This window comes from Miscanthus floridulus, chromosome 9, assembly GCF_019320115.1.
Source record: "Miscanthus floridulus cultivar M001 chromosome 9, ASM1932011v1, whole genome shotgun sequence".
NCBI classification, from domain to species: domain Eukaryota; kingdom Viridiplantae; phylum Streptophyta; class Magnoliopsida; order Poales; family Poaceae; genus Miscanthus; species Miscanthus floridulus.
This window is the reverse complement of record NC_089588.1, coordinates 62,454,613-62,470,311: the sequence shown is the minus strand read 5'-3', so window position 1 is coordinate 62,470,311 and position 15,699 is coordinate 62,454,613. Positions and strand designations below refer to the sequence as shown.

The 15,699-nt window shown below is 46.4% G+C and overlaps 1 long non-coding RNA gene and 1 pseudogene across 10 annotated transcripts; both read right to left on the bottom strand.

Annotated features, from left to right (window-relative positions):
• Window positions 1–2,075: 2,075 nt before the first annotated feature.
• On the bottom strand, window positions 2,076–5,489 carry LOC136480022 (TRIBOA-glucoside O-methyltransferase BX7-like; annotated as a pseudogene).
• A 4,827-nt stretch (window positions 5,490–10,316) lies between these two features.
• Window positions 10,317–14,193, bottom strand: LOC136483749 (uncharacterized). 10 transcript variants are annotated; one of them, XR_010765617.1, is made up of 4 exons: window positions 13,792–14,193; window positions 11,256–13,538; window positions 10,709–10,837; window positions 10,317–10,615 (listed from the first exon to the last, which is right to left on the bottom strand). It is a non-coding gene; the product is annotated as an uncharacterized lncRNA (long non-coding RNA). The 10 variants fall into 10 exon arrangements; XR_010765615.1 differs by having other exon boundaries at window positions 10,709–11,569; window positions 11,663–13,538; XR_010765614.1 differs by having other exon boundaries at window positions 10,709–13,231; window positions 13,336–13,538.
• Window positions 14,194–15,699: the final 1,506 nt, after the last annotated feature.

Sequence of the window (15,699 nt, the reverse complement as noted above, 5' to 3'; positions counted from 1 at the left end):
CACCACACTGATTAGGTAATTTTTCAAATGTGAAAATATGTGTTCTACCAAAAATAATTACTAGAAATCAAATGCACGATAGTTTCTTAGGTGAGTGTCTCCTTAGGTGTGATTCATTATTACAACCAGTTCAGCAAGCTCATAAGTACATAAGACCGCGAATAAAGTGACAAGATCAAAATAGTCTCCTTGATCTATTTCTATGCATGCCATCATATATCTGAAAAATGACATATTGTTGCTAAATCTATGTCAAACCAAATAAAGAAACACGTGGCTGGAGCATGATAACAAAGAAAGAATCCAGGAGCCTGACACTTGAAAAGCAAGTGCACATTTGATGCATTCTGGTTTGGCTATAGCAAGTGTAGACTAATTAACATGGATAACCTTCAAATCAGTTATGCATGTTCATGGATTGGATGCCGATTCTCCCATGCCCTCCTGCATGGTACTAACAATGGCAAGCAGCATGCGTGTGAGATGGTTTATACCTTAGAAAAATCAGAACAAATCCATATATGAAACGAACCTTTGGAAGGCTTGGCAATGCCCTCCGCCATCGACGAGGCCATGGGGTGTCATGGCGTTGTGCTCATGGTGATGCACCACACCCGGAGGTGCTGCCACCATGGGGATGGAGATCACAACCTGGTGGGTGCCGCCGACGCGGGGAATGGGACAGGGGACGCTGTTGCCGGGGCCCCACGACGGTACGACCACGCAGGTGAAGTGGAGATGGGGCGACGCCGTTGTTGGTGAAGGGGAGATGGATCGCGGCCACTGTCGTCGTGGGGGAGCACCGTCCGCGTGGGATGGCCATGCCACGGGCAGATGCAAGGGAGGAGCCCTACTGCCACGGCCACCACCAGAGGGGCATGGGGAAGGCGAGTCACGATCTGATCCACCGGCGGAGGGGAAAGGACGTTGTGGTTAGGGACCGCTGTCGCAGGGGGCCGTGGAGGGCGGCGCTAGGAGCGCTCGTACGAGGCGCTAGATTCGCCAGGGCAGGGGAAGCTGGGCTCTAGCCCTCGGCGGGTCCGGAGGCTGGGGCACACCGGCTGAGAATGCTAGGATGGGCGACACGATGCGTCTGCGCCCGCACAGCGCTGGGCGGCGCCGCGGCAGGGCGGGGCGCTGGGGAACGCCGGCTGAGAATGCCTAGCCGGGCGGCGCGCTGCCGCACGGCAGAGAAGTAGCCAACGTCGCAGCAACGGTGATAGGGAGAGGGGTCGGACGGGCGTTGCCGGCGGATGGAGGGAATGAGGAGAGACGAAGACGGGGTTAGAAAATAGAAACCGCAAAGAAATCATGGGTGGGGGAGCTTCGGAGTGGCATCTCGAGCTCATGAGTGGGTGGGCCGGGCCTATGAGCGGGGGAACCGGCGTGGATCCGAGAGGGGACCGGCGCGGGGGAAGCGCTCGTGGTTGGCTCGATCATTTAGACTCGGGTACCGATTATTATTCAATACCCAGGGTAATATATTCTGTAGCCACTTTGAGTTACGATAATTACTATGTTAATTTACAAGGTTACAGTAACTCCTTACTAAGTAGTTTACTATTACGTTATGGTAAATATCCCCATGTGTTATAGTAACCCAACTATCGTAAATATATATTGGTATTATCGTAAATTAGTATATAAAATTATCGTTAATGGAGGTGGCTACAGAATAACTTATTTTGTAGCAGACTACTGAATATACTCTCCCTAGAACTACTACCCTGTAGCTGGCTACAAAATAACTTATTCTGTAGCCACTTTGAGTTACGATAATTACTATGTTAATTTATAAGATTATAGTAACTCCTTACTAAGTGGTTTACTATAATATTTATGATAAATATCCTCATGTGTTATAGTAACCCAACTATCCTAAATATGTATTGACATTATCTTAAATTAGTATATAAAATTATCGTAAATGGAGGTGGCTACAGAATAACTTATTTTATAGCTGGCTACGGAATATACTCTTTATATATATATATATATATATATATATATATATATATATATATATATATATATATATATATATCACACCATATATAACAACGATGTCTCTCCCATCATGGGTAAACCACAATTATAGACGGAATACCACGAATGTGTGTGATTTTGTAGTCGCGAAATCCAGCTGCTAGGAAGATCCTTCTCCACTCGTGCTCCTCTCGCTCAACTCCGTTCGCCGCAGCCATTATACGAAGATCACACAGAACTTGAGCCTCCTTGCATGTAAAGTCGTCATTTGGCTTAGATCCAATTCCAATCACCGTGTCTATTACAATCACTTTCCCCTCCCATCTTTGCCACTAATTGCTTCCTTGCACCGTTGAATTATCTTGATGCACTTAGCGTCATCCCAGTCATGCAGAATCCACTGCAGGAAGATTGCATACAAGCCGTACGCAGCCGCCCATGTATGGTATATGTACATCAAATAAACATTTAATTTATTATTTGGAATAAAATTAAATTCCACTGCATAAAGATTGCATATAAGCCTTATAGATCAAAACATTTACTTTATTGTTTGGAATGAAATTAAATACATAATACTTTAAACTTCTTTTCTTTAAAAATGGTAATTGTATTATGAACATGTCAAAGTAAATTTCAAAAAATTTAGCCAATAATTATATTCAAATTATATAAAAATTTAGGAGATAAAACCTGAAGAAAAAATGTCAAAGTGCCTCTAATAAGATATTTTTTGAATGTGAACGGACAAGAACTACCGTTTATATTAATTAAAAAAAACTCTATCCATGGTGGCTAGACAACCCTCCGGTATACCAGAGAAGATATTCTCACGCAGATAGAGAAAACCCCCGAACTCTTACCCCACACATACACATCGGCACCACATAAGATGAGCCAGCCACAGACATGTGATTTAGATGTAGGGCAGACGAGGGAGTTTTTTTTTCCTTGGTCACTGCAGTCGAAGTCACAGATAAAGAGTGAGTCATACGACGAAAATGTCTAAGCCTTAAATTATACTACTTTTGCTCAGAAAACTAAAGATCGATGTACGTGGATCGGTGGATGTCATTTGCCTGCTCACCCTGTCAATTATCGGTGAGCAATTATGGCTACCCAAGATTCGAGCGGCTGGATTTGGGCAAAAACTTTACGCGCGCGTGGGCCAATGGTGGTAACTGCTAAGGTTAGCTAATGTTTCGCTGTCATCAACGCGACGCGTTTGTCCACACTCAACAAACCCATCCAAACTTACCCTTAAGTGGTTGTTTGGATCTCGTGATTTATAAATAAGTTTATAGAAAATAGTTTTTACCATGAATTTTATATAAACCTCTTTTTAAGTAGGTATTCTGTTATTGATGATCTATATATTACTATTTAGATATATATCCGTGCGTTGTACCGTGGTTATGAATTTTTGCATACACCTACGGTGACACACATGGCTTGCAGCTTAAACAAACATATTAAGAAATCTACAAATCTAATGACATAGAAAATATAAAACTCGTTCTATGATCTTTATCACCTATATCGTGTAGATCTAGTTTATAAAAATCTAATAAAATTAGTTTCACTTTTTTAATATTCGTGTGATTTATAATCTTTATAACCCTATCTCTCTCTCTCTCTCTCTCTCTATATATATATATATATATATATATATATATATATATATATATATATATATATATATATATATATATATATATATATATATATATATATATATATATATATATCAGATCCCTAATTAAAGGCTATGTCAATCTGCTAGAATCTACAGCCGTGAATGAACTAGGTAGGAGTTGGTTCACTCGATCTCACATCAGTGCAAGTGTGCAACCCCTCCAATGGTTCGTTCGGTCCTAGGGTACATGAAGGTGCTGCTTAGAGCATCTTCAAGAATTTTCAAAACTCACTACTAATTTTCTTTTTTTGGTGAGATTGAAAAAAATGCTCTCCAACGACTGCCTATCTCAACTCTCAATCTTTCAACACTACCCAACCATGCGGAAATATAGACGCGTTTATCAGTCGGCCAATTTGGAGGTGGAAAGATGTGGGGATGAATAGGAGAAGGACATGGTTTCTCGTGCAAAAAACATAAGAGAGAGAGAGAAAATATAAAAGTTGTTGGTGCGATTTTAAATAGTCTGAGAATCCTGATATAAAATTGTCTTCTATATTTTAGACAATGACACATCTAGCGGTGGGGCGGCGTGGGGCTCTAGCCCCCCTATGGCCATTGGACCCATCGAGCCCCCATAGGAATTTTTGACGTGGATACACCTTGAAGAGAAGCTGAAGCTGTCTAGAGGTTGAAGAAACCCCCTAGACATTTTCCTAGATCCGTCCCTATTTTTAGGAGCCAGATTTTGGAAATTGTTAGATGAGCCCAACAAATATGCTTCAAACTTTTTTTAGCCACTTAAAAATTCATTGATTTACCAAATAAAATTTTAATATTTTTTAATTGGAGATGCTCTTATATCTATTTATAAGTTCGCTCACCTTTATGAGGTAGTGTGATTGGTGGCAGAGAGACTACTAATTAAAGATTTCATCTTTCTCTCTCTCTATATATATATTGATTAACTAGTTTCATGAGATCAAGTGTAAAACCGAAAAGATGGAGCAAATCCGAAAGTTTACCTTGAGCAGAAGTGCATCAGCCGGTGGGATGTGTTCAAACATATCGCCAGCGAGGAAGCACAGTCCGGTGCCGGCGGGAGCGTCGGCGACAACATGAGGGAGGTCCGTGACGATGCAATTGATGGGTGGGAAGGCGCTGGCGATGGCAGCCACGGCTGTGCCACGGCCGCCCCCAACATCGACGAGCGACGTGAGGCCTGGAAGACGGCCGGGCACTCCCTGACCACAGCGTGCATGACGAGGCGGGTATCAGCGTCCTTGCAGTCGTAGAAGCCGGCTCTGGTTGCGGCGTTGTATTGTATAGACGCAAACATGCCTTGGCCATTTGCCATCTCGTAGAGAGACATGGCGGGCGCCTGTTGGTGCTTCATCCAATCTCCCATGCTGAACATGTGGGATACGAGACCCTGCTGGACGACGGGGTAAATGGTAGGAAATAGGCTAAAATGGGAGGCATCCCTGCTGCTAAGGAGCAGGCGGGATGCCGGGGTGAGCTTGTACAAGACGGTGGCGGCATCGTCAGCAGGGTCGTTGCTGTCGGGATCATGGCTGAGCGCGAAGATGCGCAAGGCAGTCAGCATGCGCATGAGTCGGCGAAGGTAGGGGAGGCTGGACACCGGGAGGTCGCTGGCGGTGAGGAGCTGGCCTAGGGTGGCAGCTGCGCCGCAGGGTTCAATGGTATTAGGGATGTGTAGGTCCAAGGCGCATTTGAGCGCCATGGACTTGACGTAGCCCAAGGCATGGCTCCAGAGCTCACGGTGAGCTTACAGCAGCTCCTCAGCCTCGGTGGTGTGCCGCGCCTGCAGCTCGTGGGGATCTCCGGCGCCCTCCTGCTGCGCCATGATTGGTAGTATTTGGGTAATCATCTGCGTTGTTCTACTATTCTTTTTTTAGAAAGATGTTGTTGCACTATTCTGAGTTATAGCCGAGTGGCGACTTGGTTGTTATTCCACCCGAGCGCTTTCCTATCCCGTCACATAGATAGGACCAGTGGGACACATGCAGTATTTTTCGTCCGGTCTAATATATCAATGCATACAGGGGCTTGTCATCAGTGGCTGCGTTTGGCTGGTGGAAATTTCAGCCAGAATTCACTGTTTATGCTTTCACATATTCCTTCAAATTTCTCCAAGCGAACAAGCCCAGTATTTTGGTCCCATTTGGGTAAGCTTTGGTAGGCTCCGGCTCCTCTTTTCTCAAAATGAAGGGGAACCATAATTGTGCACCGGCCGGGTTGCAGAGGGCTCTTGGACACGGCATTGGCTAGAGGTTTAAAATAGGGATAAAAATGATATTTCTCCTACCGTCTCTCCTTTAAAAACTAAGAAATTATTCCCACCGTTCTAAATTATAAGTCATTTTAACTTTCTTAGAGAGTCAAAACATCTCAAGTTTGACAAAATTTATATAATAAAATAATAACATTTATGGTACCAAATAAATATAGTTAGATTCTTTATTAATTATATTTTTATAAGAGTAAATTGCACGGCCGGTCCTTAAAGTATTGGGCTGATTTCGTCTGGGTCCCCAAACTATTAAATCGCACAGTTGGCTCCCCAATCTACTTAATCCGGCCCATGTAGGTCCTAAACAGTCCAGACGGTGTCAAGGCTGTCCACGTACGCACCAGTTAGCTCTGCTGACTTCGTGTTGACCGCGGCTGGATCGGATCTGGCCCACTGGTTCTAGATCGGACGGTTGGAGATCGTCTCCCGCGGGATTGACCAGTGGCGCTGGTGGTCAGCGCCGCGAGGCACGGTGGCGCTGCCATGGGCAGCAGCGGGAGCTCGCCGGAAAGTGGCGGCGCTCGAGCTACAGAGCCCATCCGGGCACGGGGATTACTCCCACGCGTATAGCTCGACGTTGCGGACTCGTCTGACAACGAACAGAGGCCAGAGACGGCGGTAACGACGGCGAGGAGGACCGGGCACGGTGGCGGGATTTGGCGAGCTCGTGAGCGCAGAAGGACGGGAGAGGGTGGGACAGGCATTGGAGGGTTACTCACCTCGCTGCGAAATTCGTCGTGAAGGTCTCGCCGGCGGGGACGCGGCAGGCGAGGAGATCGACGGCGGCGGCTGCACGTAGGTATGGCACACGCAGGAGAATAGAGATGCGGCGGCGGCTACCAGGGCAAAGGACAGCGCGCGGCACGTCAGCGGGCATGGACAGATGTGGAGTCGTGGAGACCTCCAAGGGCGCAGCCTGCCGCAGCTGGGCCGCTACCGTGGGGCGCGGGCGCGCTTCGGCCTCCGCCTGCGCTGTCTACCCGCCCCTACACTAGAGCCTAGAGAGACCGGCTCGCCGCCCGCCGGGGCATGATGGCTTCCCTCCACGCATTCCACCCTTTCCCCGTCCGCGCCGCTCTCCTCGCCCCCGCCGCGGGCCTGCAGCTCCTAGCCTGCCGCCGCCGCTGCTCCACCTCACCTCGACGTGGGGCGGATGCCCTGCACCACGGCCACGGGGGGCCCGCGGAGTAGTAGGGCGCCCCCGGACCGCTGACCTTGGAGGAGGAGGAGGATGACGAGGAGTGGAAGGTGACGTCGTCGTCGCCGTCGAGGTCGAAGCCCGCGCGGACGAACCCCCGCCGCGAGATGGAGGGGGCGCAAGAGCAGGAGGCCTGGTGCTGGAACTGCGGGCTGTAGCCGCCGCCGTCCATGGCGACGATGAGCGCGGCTGCGGCCCGCCTGCGAGACTGCCACCGTCCGTCCCACTGCCTCGGTTTCCTTCCCCGCTGCCTCCCCGCCATCGAGAACGCGGCAGACGACTTTGCCGTGGCCTCCTCTTCCCGCTCCACCGCTCGCCGGAGATCATCGTCCACCGGAGCTCCGCCCCGCCTTGACTCCGACGAGGACGCCGCCGGAGAGCACCCCTGCGCAGCTACAGGTGAGGACGACTCCTCCTACCCCGCCGATCGAAAACCCACGGTCCAGATCGCTTGTTGACCGACGGTGGCAGTGACTGGGTTAAATCATGTCCACGTGGACAATCAGATCAGCTTCTAACCCTTCTCATGTCTATTTTGGACCTAGATGAGATCACTTAAATACATTAGGGAGCCAAGAGTACGATTTCATAGTTTGTGGACCTAGACGAAATCTGCCCAATACTTTAAGTACCGGCCGTGCAATTTACTCTTTGTATAATGTATCTATTTGATATTATGAATTTTTGTAATTCTCTCTATAATTTTGGTTAAACTATACAGAAATGTGATCAATGTACAGGGGTCAAAGTTCGAATCAGAATATTTCTGTCTAGAACCAGAACGATGTAGCTATATTGACCTGCTATGTTCTCCGATTTTTGATAAACAATAACTCGTGAACCAAATATGATAAACAATAACTCGTGAACCAAATTTGATAAAGTAGAATATGCCGAAACCACGGATCAAAACAAGCAACGAGCTGCGGTTTCGTCTGACATAGCCCGCCACATGCTCGATGAAACGCAAAGCCTGCCGCGTGCCGCCCACGCGTCCGCGGAACGCTGCCACGCTCGCCACGCGCGCCCCCGGTTGTGCCACGCGCCGCGGACGCTCTGCCCGCTGCCGCGCCCTCGCTCTCCAAAGGCGTGCCACTACGGCCCCATCCCACGCCCCCCCTGCTCCTGCTCGCCATGGACGACATGGCCGAGCTCTAGATCTCGCGCCCGTCACCGCCGTTCCCGGCCAACCACACCACCACTGCTTCAGCCGAGCGCACCAGCGTGCCGACCTGAATCCCCTCCTCTGCCTGCGCGCTCTCGCAGCGTTTCTCCGACCAAGGTCATCGCGAGCGGCGCGCGCACAGACGCCAGTGCCGGCGACGCCCAGCTCGCTGCGCTGCCACCCGCCATCCCGCCCTTCTTGATCCACTCCCACACTTCGCCGTCATCCCCGCGTGCTCTGAGCTCCACCAGAGCCTCGTGAGTCGTGAACGCCGTGGCCGCCATACCCGCTGCTCCCGTGGCCATCACTGCTCGGGTCGTCTCCGGTCCCATCGTCGCCCGCGCACGAACCATGGTGAGCTCCTGTCCATCCTCTACCGCTCCATTTGCCTTGCGGAACCGCTACCTCGCCGGAACGCCGCCGCTGCCACGGCCGCCGCGGCCACCCAAGCGGCCAGCCGCGCCAGGCTATTGCCGCTGCCCCTGGGCCTCGCAGCCGCCATATATCGCCACCGAGTATGCGCTGCTTCCGCGTGCAAATTTTGCGGGCCACCGCACCGTCGCCGCCCCACACCGCCGCGGCTGGCCATGGTCGTCGCCGCCGCTGCACGAGGCCGGGGCAGACGCAACCACCCTCCGACTAAAATGATGCCAGATCTGGGTCCGCGAGAGCCCCGCGCCCCTCGGGGCCGTCTCTCTGCCGTCATCGTGCCGTTCCCCGGCCGGATTGGCCACCCGCCAGCACCCTGTGCACGCGTGTTCTCCGATCAAGCTAGGGACCGGGGAAAACACGAATAGAAAATAGTATGGGGTGTTTACCGCCAACCCCGTGACAGAAATGAATGGTGAATCAGGGAGGGACGGGATTCGTTAGAAACCAAAGGCTTTTTTTGCAAAAGCGTCTTGACGCCTTGGGCCTGCCGCGCGGGGCCGCGCTCTCGCTGTGGACCGGGCTGAGGCCCAAAAACGCCTCTACGCTGTACATTTTATTTTTTCGCGATTTGGTCCTTTTCAAAAAAAAACTGAGAAAGGTTGCTCAAAAAAAAAAAAAAAAAACTGAGAAACCTTGTAAGATGTGTATAAAACCACACATAGATCCAACAATTATATAAACAAAAAAATCTGTGAACTCAACATAATCATTTATACACGATAAAATAATTCTACTCAGTTAAATGACCACTTTGCCCCTCCGATATATTTTATATTACATCATAATAATGCCCTTGCACCGGAAAAATTTTTACCATGACAATTTAAATCTAACTGTGTGTTATAATGTCACAAAAAAAAAATACTTTGAGCGAGATATTCATAACATTATCAGCGTGTTTGGATTAAGGAATGGCCACGTTCGGCACCAACGCATCAGGCATGAAATCATTCCTATGAGGTTCGGATGATGACCTGGGGATGTGTTGAATTGTGGAATAGCGCTCGTGGACGACGTCCGACCGTTTTTCAAGGAAGAAGTCAATGACTCCTTTACACTGGCAGAGAACACGACCTGGTGCCTTCCACCAAACCAAAAGTTGCATTTAGGTTTGGATGTCTCCGCGCATGGTTCCGTTCCCTGATCCAAACACGCTGTATATTTGTCGCTAGATCTGTCCTCATGATTCATGTTCAATTAGAACATAATTCAAGTTTTTGGATGTGATCACGTGAAATCAAGTTCGTAGTGTAACAACTTTGTTCATCACAACTATCTAGAGTGAACTTGCGGAAATTATTATCTACCTACAACTACGGGACCCTAAGGTGAACTTCTTTTAGTCTGACATACTATTTATCTGCGATGAGATTAGAACAATTAAATAATAATAATATGCTACAGACATACAAAATTCAGAAAGAAAATACTTCCGCTGATTATCATACAAAAGCCTTTTTTATTTTCAGGACGTTGATTTATTTTGGTACGTAAGGCGTTTATCACTCTCTTTTTTCTAATTTTGCTTTTATTATTCTTTTTTACTTTTTCATAAATTATATTGCATATATTATTATAATTGCTTATAATTTGAAAATCGCGTTAGCCATGCATGCACGAGTTCCATATGGAAATCAATAAATTACACGTGGATAAAAGGATGGGTTACAAAATCAACCCCACGATCAACGCCTCATGCCGTCTGTTTCTCGGCCGTCACCTACACAGAAGAACAAGCCACCATCGCTGTTCCTCCAGATCCCCCAAACCACCATCGCCTGCAACGCCGGAGTCCTGACCTCAACCTGTTCCTCCTGATCACCAAACCCAGCCATCTATTGCTGCAGGCGCAGAAGTCCTAACCTCGGGAACGATCTGTTCCTCCTGTCAATCAGCAAACATCATCAACACTGTCATCCAGGTGATCTAATTATTCTCGCTTTTTTATGTTTGGGACGTAGTTGCTGAGCAATGTACCTGTTCCTCCAGATCCCCCAAGCCACCATCGCCTGCAAGCTGGAGTCCTGACCTCAAACCTGTTCCTCCTGATCTCCAAACCCCGCCATCTATTACTGTAGGCGAAGAAGTCTGAACGATCTGTTCCTCCTGTCGATCAGCAAACATCATCAACACTGTCATCCAGGTGATCAAGTATTCTCGCTTTTTTTTTATGTTTGGGACGTAGTTCTGAGCAATGTAGATTGTAAAAACAAACTGAAAGGTTGTAACTGGAACAAATAATAAAAAACATAAATTTCTTGGCAAACCAAACTGCATTAATTTTCTCTTATTATTGACAATACCCCCTTCTTCAGTGACAACCTTTTTTATTTGCAGTAAGCCAAAGAAAATCTAACATGCAAATAAACAGCACCAGGTTCACAGATAATCAAATTGAGTTCATTAACCTGACCACGAAATCATGTTCAAATTAGTAAATGACTTGAACCAGTAAATAGGACACTTCGCAGCAAAAGTAAGAGCACATTGAAATGCAATAAAAGAAACTGCGTTGACAAAAAACCTCACAGAGAAGCATATAGCCCAGCCATTCTGATATTATCACATCAACCTTCTCCTGTAGATCAACATCCTACATAGCCAGTTCAACAGCAACGAAAATATAATGCAGATCAAAAGCAATTATACACTAGAAGATGATTGCTCCCTCAATAATTATAATAGTACATACTTGGTAGGACCAAGAGACAAGTATTTAGCCCTTAGAACAAACAGAACAAAGAAACAAAATCGAGATGCCTCCCATGGGTTCAATAAAGTTTCTTAAGTTCCTCGTCACTCCATTCCAGTTTACGATTATCATGCTGGTGAATGTCTCTACAGAAACAAGGCAGAATATAAAAAATAAAAAATGAGGCCACCTCAAGACTTCTGTACAGCAGCCATGAGAAGTTTTAGTGTCACATATACCTGGCAAGATCATCTTGAGCTCTATACATTTCATCTAGGACCTTAAGCATTGGGTTTATTACATATCCAAGACCAGTACCACTGGCACCTCGATTTTCCCCATTACTTAGCTGCAATTCTGAAAAAATTGACCGCACACCACCAAGAGCCAAAGCATGAAGAAATTCATATATCTTCAGTCTACAAGGTTTACTAAACCTTATTGCAATGGTAGTTATGGCTTGGACAGCAGCAATGCGGATCTACAAGCTTAACAGTACAGTGAGAGAAAAAACAGAAACCATCAAATAAGATGTCATAGTGTCATACTATGACACCCCATAATGACAAGTTTTTTTTTGAACAATAAAGAAAAGAGATTGTCCTTTTGCAAAGGGCCCTGCCTCCCAGCTTCACTAAATGCACACATTTGCAGCCTCGTCAGAGCGCTAGCAAGTCTAGGATTACAGGACCTTGCTGCACAAACCATTTTATCAGCATCTAGCATCATTAGTGCAGGTACCTAGCGGCTTTGCAGACTCCCAGGTATACTCAGATGCAGTATAATTAGCATTTTCTCCTATAAACCAAATCTTATAGTTACAGGACCAAACATCAATCTGTTGTTGTTTCATGGCCAAACCTCAATATGAGAAAATTAACCAACTGGAAATTTTGCTCTTAATATAGCAGCTTGAACTAATCTTTGGAGTGCCATTGCAGACTTTCGATCAGAGGCAGACACCATATCAACAGAAGTGAGTCCATACATTGAACCAGGCTTTGGTGGCGGCAGATCAAGAACTATAGTCACAACTTCTAAGACGGTATGTTTCCCATCTCAACCTGCTCCTACAAGGCATGTCTCGAAAGGCAAATTTTGAATTTTTATTATTATTTGCAAAGTTCACGTCCATTCGAAGTTTTATAACAAGAGGCCTAATTGTTGAGAGCTATAATTGTAAAATAAAGCAGTCTAAATAGATTAGGCTAAAAAGGTAAGCCTGCATTTTTGCACAAAACAATATTCTAGGGACATTATCTTCTCTTCTAAGTATCCAAGTGTAAGTATGAATAGACCACATAATGAATGTGCTTATCCTATGACAAGGATTAGGCCCCTCGGAATTGTTGATCAAAGATCCACCTTATCAACCATGTAATGTCCTAAATGGCATTCACTTTGAATCGGACAAACAATTAGCCTTTATAATTTCTTTATTAACCTAGCATACATTGGTTTGTATCTAGCCTATGTTCGCACGCTAGCAGTAGCAATACACAACTCTATGCCTCTATATAACAGAGAAGTTCAGTGGTTGAAGACATGCAGATAACATGGAAGATGCCCTGCCTATGCACAAACTCAAGAAGACATACCATCTAAGCTCTATAAACAGAGTATATTCAAATCACACATAAAATCTAACGCAATATAAACATGGAAAAAAATTATAACTCAATTGCACAAAAGCCTGTTTGTTGACACTGGAGCCTCTGCATTCATCAAATCGCTTCCAAGTTTTAAGATGGAAGCTAAATACAGGTTCCATTTAGTGGATGGAACAAAAATTGCAGGTATCTGAATATCTGTGAGCATGAACAACATTACATTTTTGTTACAAATATTAACAGAACATGGAAGCTATAAACAGGTTCCATTCAAGTTGTTTTCCTAGAGAAAAGCAGCATACCTTTTGTACTCTACAGAGAGCGCTCAAAGCCTCTCGGTTGCTTCTATGGGGAGAGGAGCACTCGGGCCACAGTCACGGGACTAGGGACTGAGATGCGAGAGCCGTCCACCGCCACCACCTACAGTAGCCGAGCTACTCCCCGGACACCACTGCCGCTGCTGCAGCCTAGCCACTCCTGCTCTGTTGCGAGTGGCTCTGGATCTCTGCATAAGAACACATTCATCCTGTTTTGGAGTCTGAATGTAACAACAAAATTATAGGACACCTCAAATTGAAGGATCAACATCTAAACTAACTATATTAACTACACCACACTATGATTTCAGGATGCAAAGGAATTTAAAATATATATGCACCTACTAGTATTTGACCATGAGGACTAAGCATTCGGGAAGAGCCAAGATGCAGGCTGTTGCTACTGATCGGATCAGAGAGCAGAAGAGGCTTGCGGCTTACCTTCTCGAGCACTTCGTGGATCTCCTGGAGCAGTGCTTGGAGGAGAGGGGCGAAGAGCAGCGGTGGATCTTCCTGTGCACAAGCAAACGGAGGTCCTCGTGGCGAGCTCGAGCGGCAGCGGCCTAGGGGACATGACCAGGGGCGAGCTCGAGCGGTAGCGGCGGAGGAGGCGGCGCGGACGGGTGCGTTTTCGAGATGCGCGGCAGGGGACACGGCCGAGGGCTGAGGCGGCGGAGCGGGCCGGGGCGACCTCGAGTGGCATCGTGGCGAGCTCGAGCGGTGACGAAGGGAGCATGGCCGGTTGGCGAATGAGGGGTCGCGGGTGAGGGAGGTGGAGGGGATGAGGCCGGCGATGGTGGAGGGCCCGTCATTGGAGGGGAGGCGGAGTGAGTGTGAGGGGGTGCTTCCTAAACTTTTCGCTAGTCCATCGCATGTTTAATACCACTCTAGTATTAAACGTAGACTAATTATAAAACTAACAAATTTACTTGATAATTTTTTTTAAGTCTAATTAGTTTATGATCTGATAATGTGGTGCTATAATAAACATGTATTAATAGATTAATTAGGCTTAATAAATTTGTCTCGTAGATTACTGACAGATTATGTAATTTGTTTTTTTATTAGTATCCGAACACCCCATGCGACATCTTCGTGTGACACCTGCTAAACTTTAGTCATTGAATTAGTCATTGAATCCCAACGCTCCCTGAGACGGGATAGCTAAAGTGCCGGGAAAATAAAAGATGTGACAGTGAGTCCTTTCATTTGCATTTAATATCATGTCACATATATATTTTTATAACATGGCACTATTTTTATGAAGAGAGAAGAAATAAGTTTCATGTGAATGAAACTCTCTTGGTATAATTATCAACTCTCTGAGTCTTAGAATTAAATATTTATGAAAACTATAGGAATGAAAACTTTACATTGAAGAGTGTGTGTTTTCATCTAAATTTCATTTTATTCTATATGACATGGTAGTCTTAAAACAATACAACGAAACTCTCCACCGAAACCGGCCCGATAACTAAAAAACTTCCAATATTGTCTGTGAATTTAGTTGTAATGAGTTTATATGCAGTCCCGAGCTCAGTTGCAATATTTTCATTCGTTCTGACCAAGGGTATGTGCACTCCTGACAATACCATTGATCCTCTATAAATCACCTGACAATACTATTAATCTTTTTACTTCCTTCAGCTTATGACCATCCAGCCCATATCTTGGTTGTTCGGTGTTTGGTGACCTACCATTCAGCTTTTTTTTAACTTATTGGCAGGAGCGCTGCCTTCAATTAAGAAGAGAATAGAAGTTCTGGTTACTGATTACAAATTACGAACTATTACAGTGTGATAAAAAGAACTCGACACATAGTAATAAAAGCAACTAAACGGTGCAGCGCTAAGGAGATGCAAGTCTTCTCTAATGAGAGGTGTGGCACACGCCCGACGCCGCAGCAAGATGTCCTGCTTGATGAGCTCGAAGACTTGATCTGCTCGCAAAGCTTTGGATTCAAATATTCTCCGATTCCTCTCCTTCCATAAGTTCCAGGTCGCGTACATTAACACTGCCGCTGCCGATCTTTTCTCTTTGCCCTTCAATGGCTGTAACGTTTGATTCCACCAATCTTGGATATCCGTTGCAACTGTTGAGAGAAAGCCGGCACCCCACCCCATCCAATTGCCAATCAGGAACCACACCTCCCTTGCAAAGTAGCATCGCAGACACAGATGGCATGCAGTTTCAGGCTCTTGGTCACATAAAGGGCAGGTTGCTGGACCTTGCCAATGCCTTGCCGATAGCAGGTCGACCGTCAAGATTTTCCTTTGTAGCAGAACCCAGGCAAAGAATTTAACCTTCCCCTCAGCGAATGCTTTCCAGACTTTATGCTGGCTGCCATCT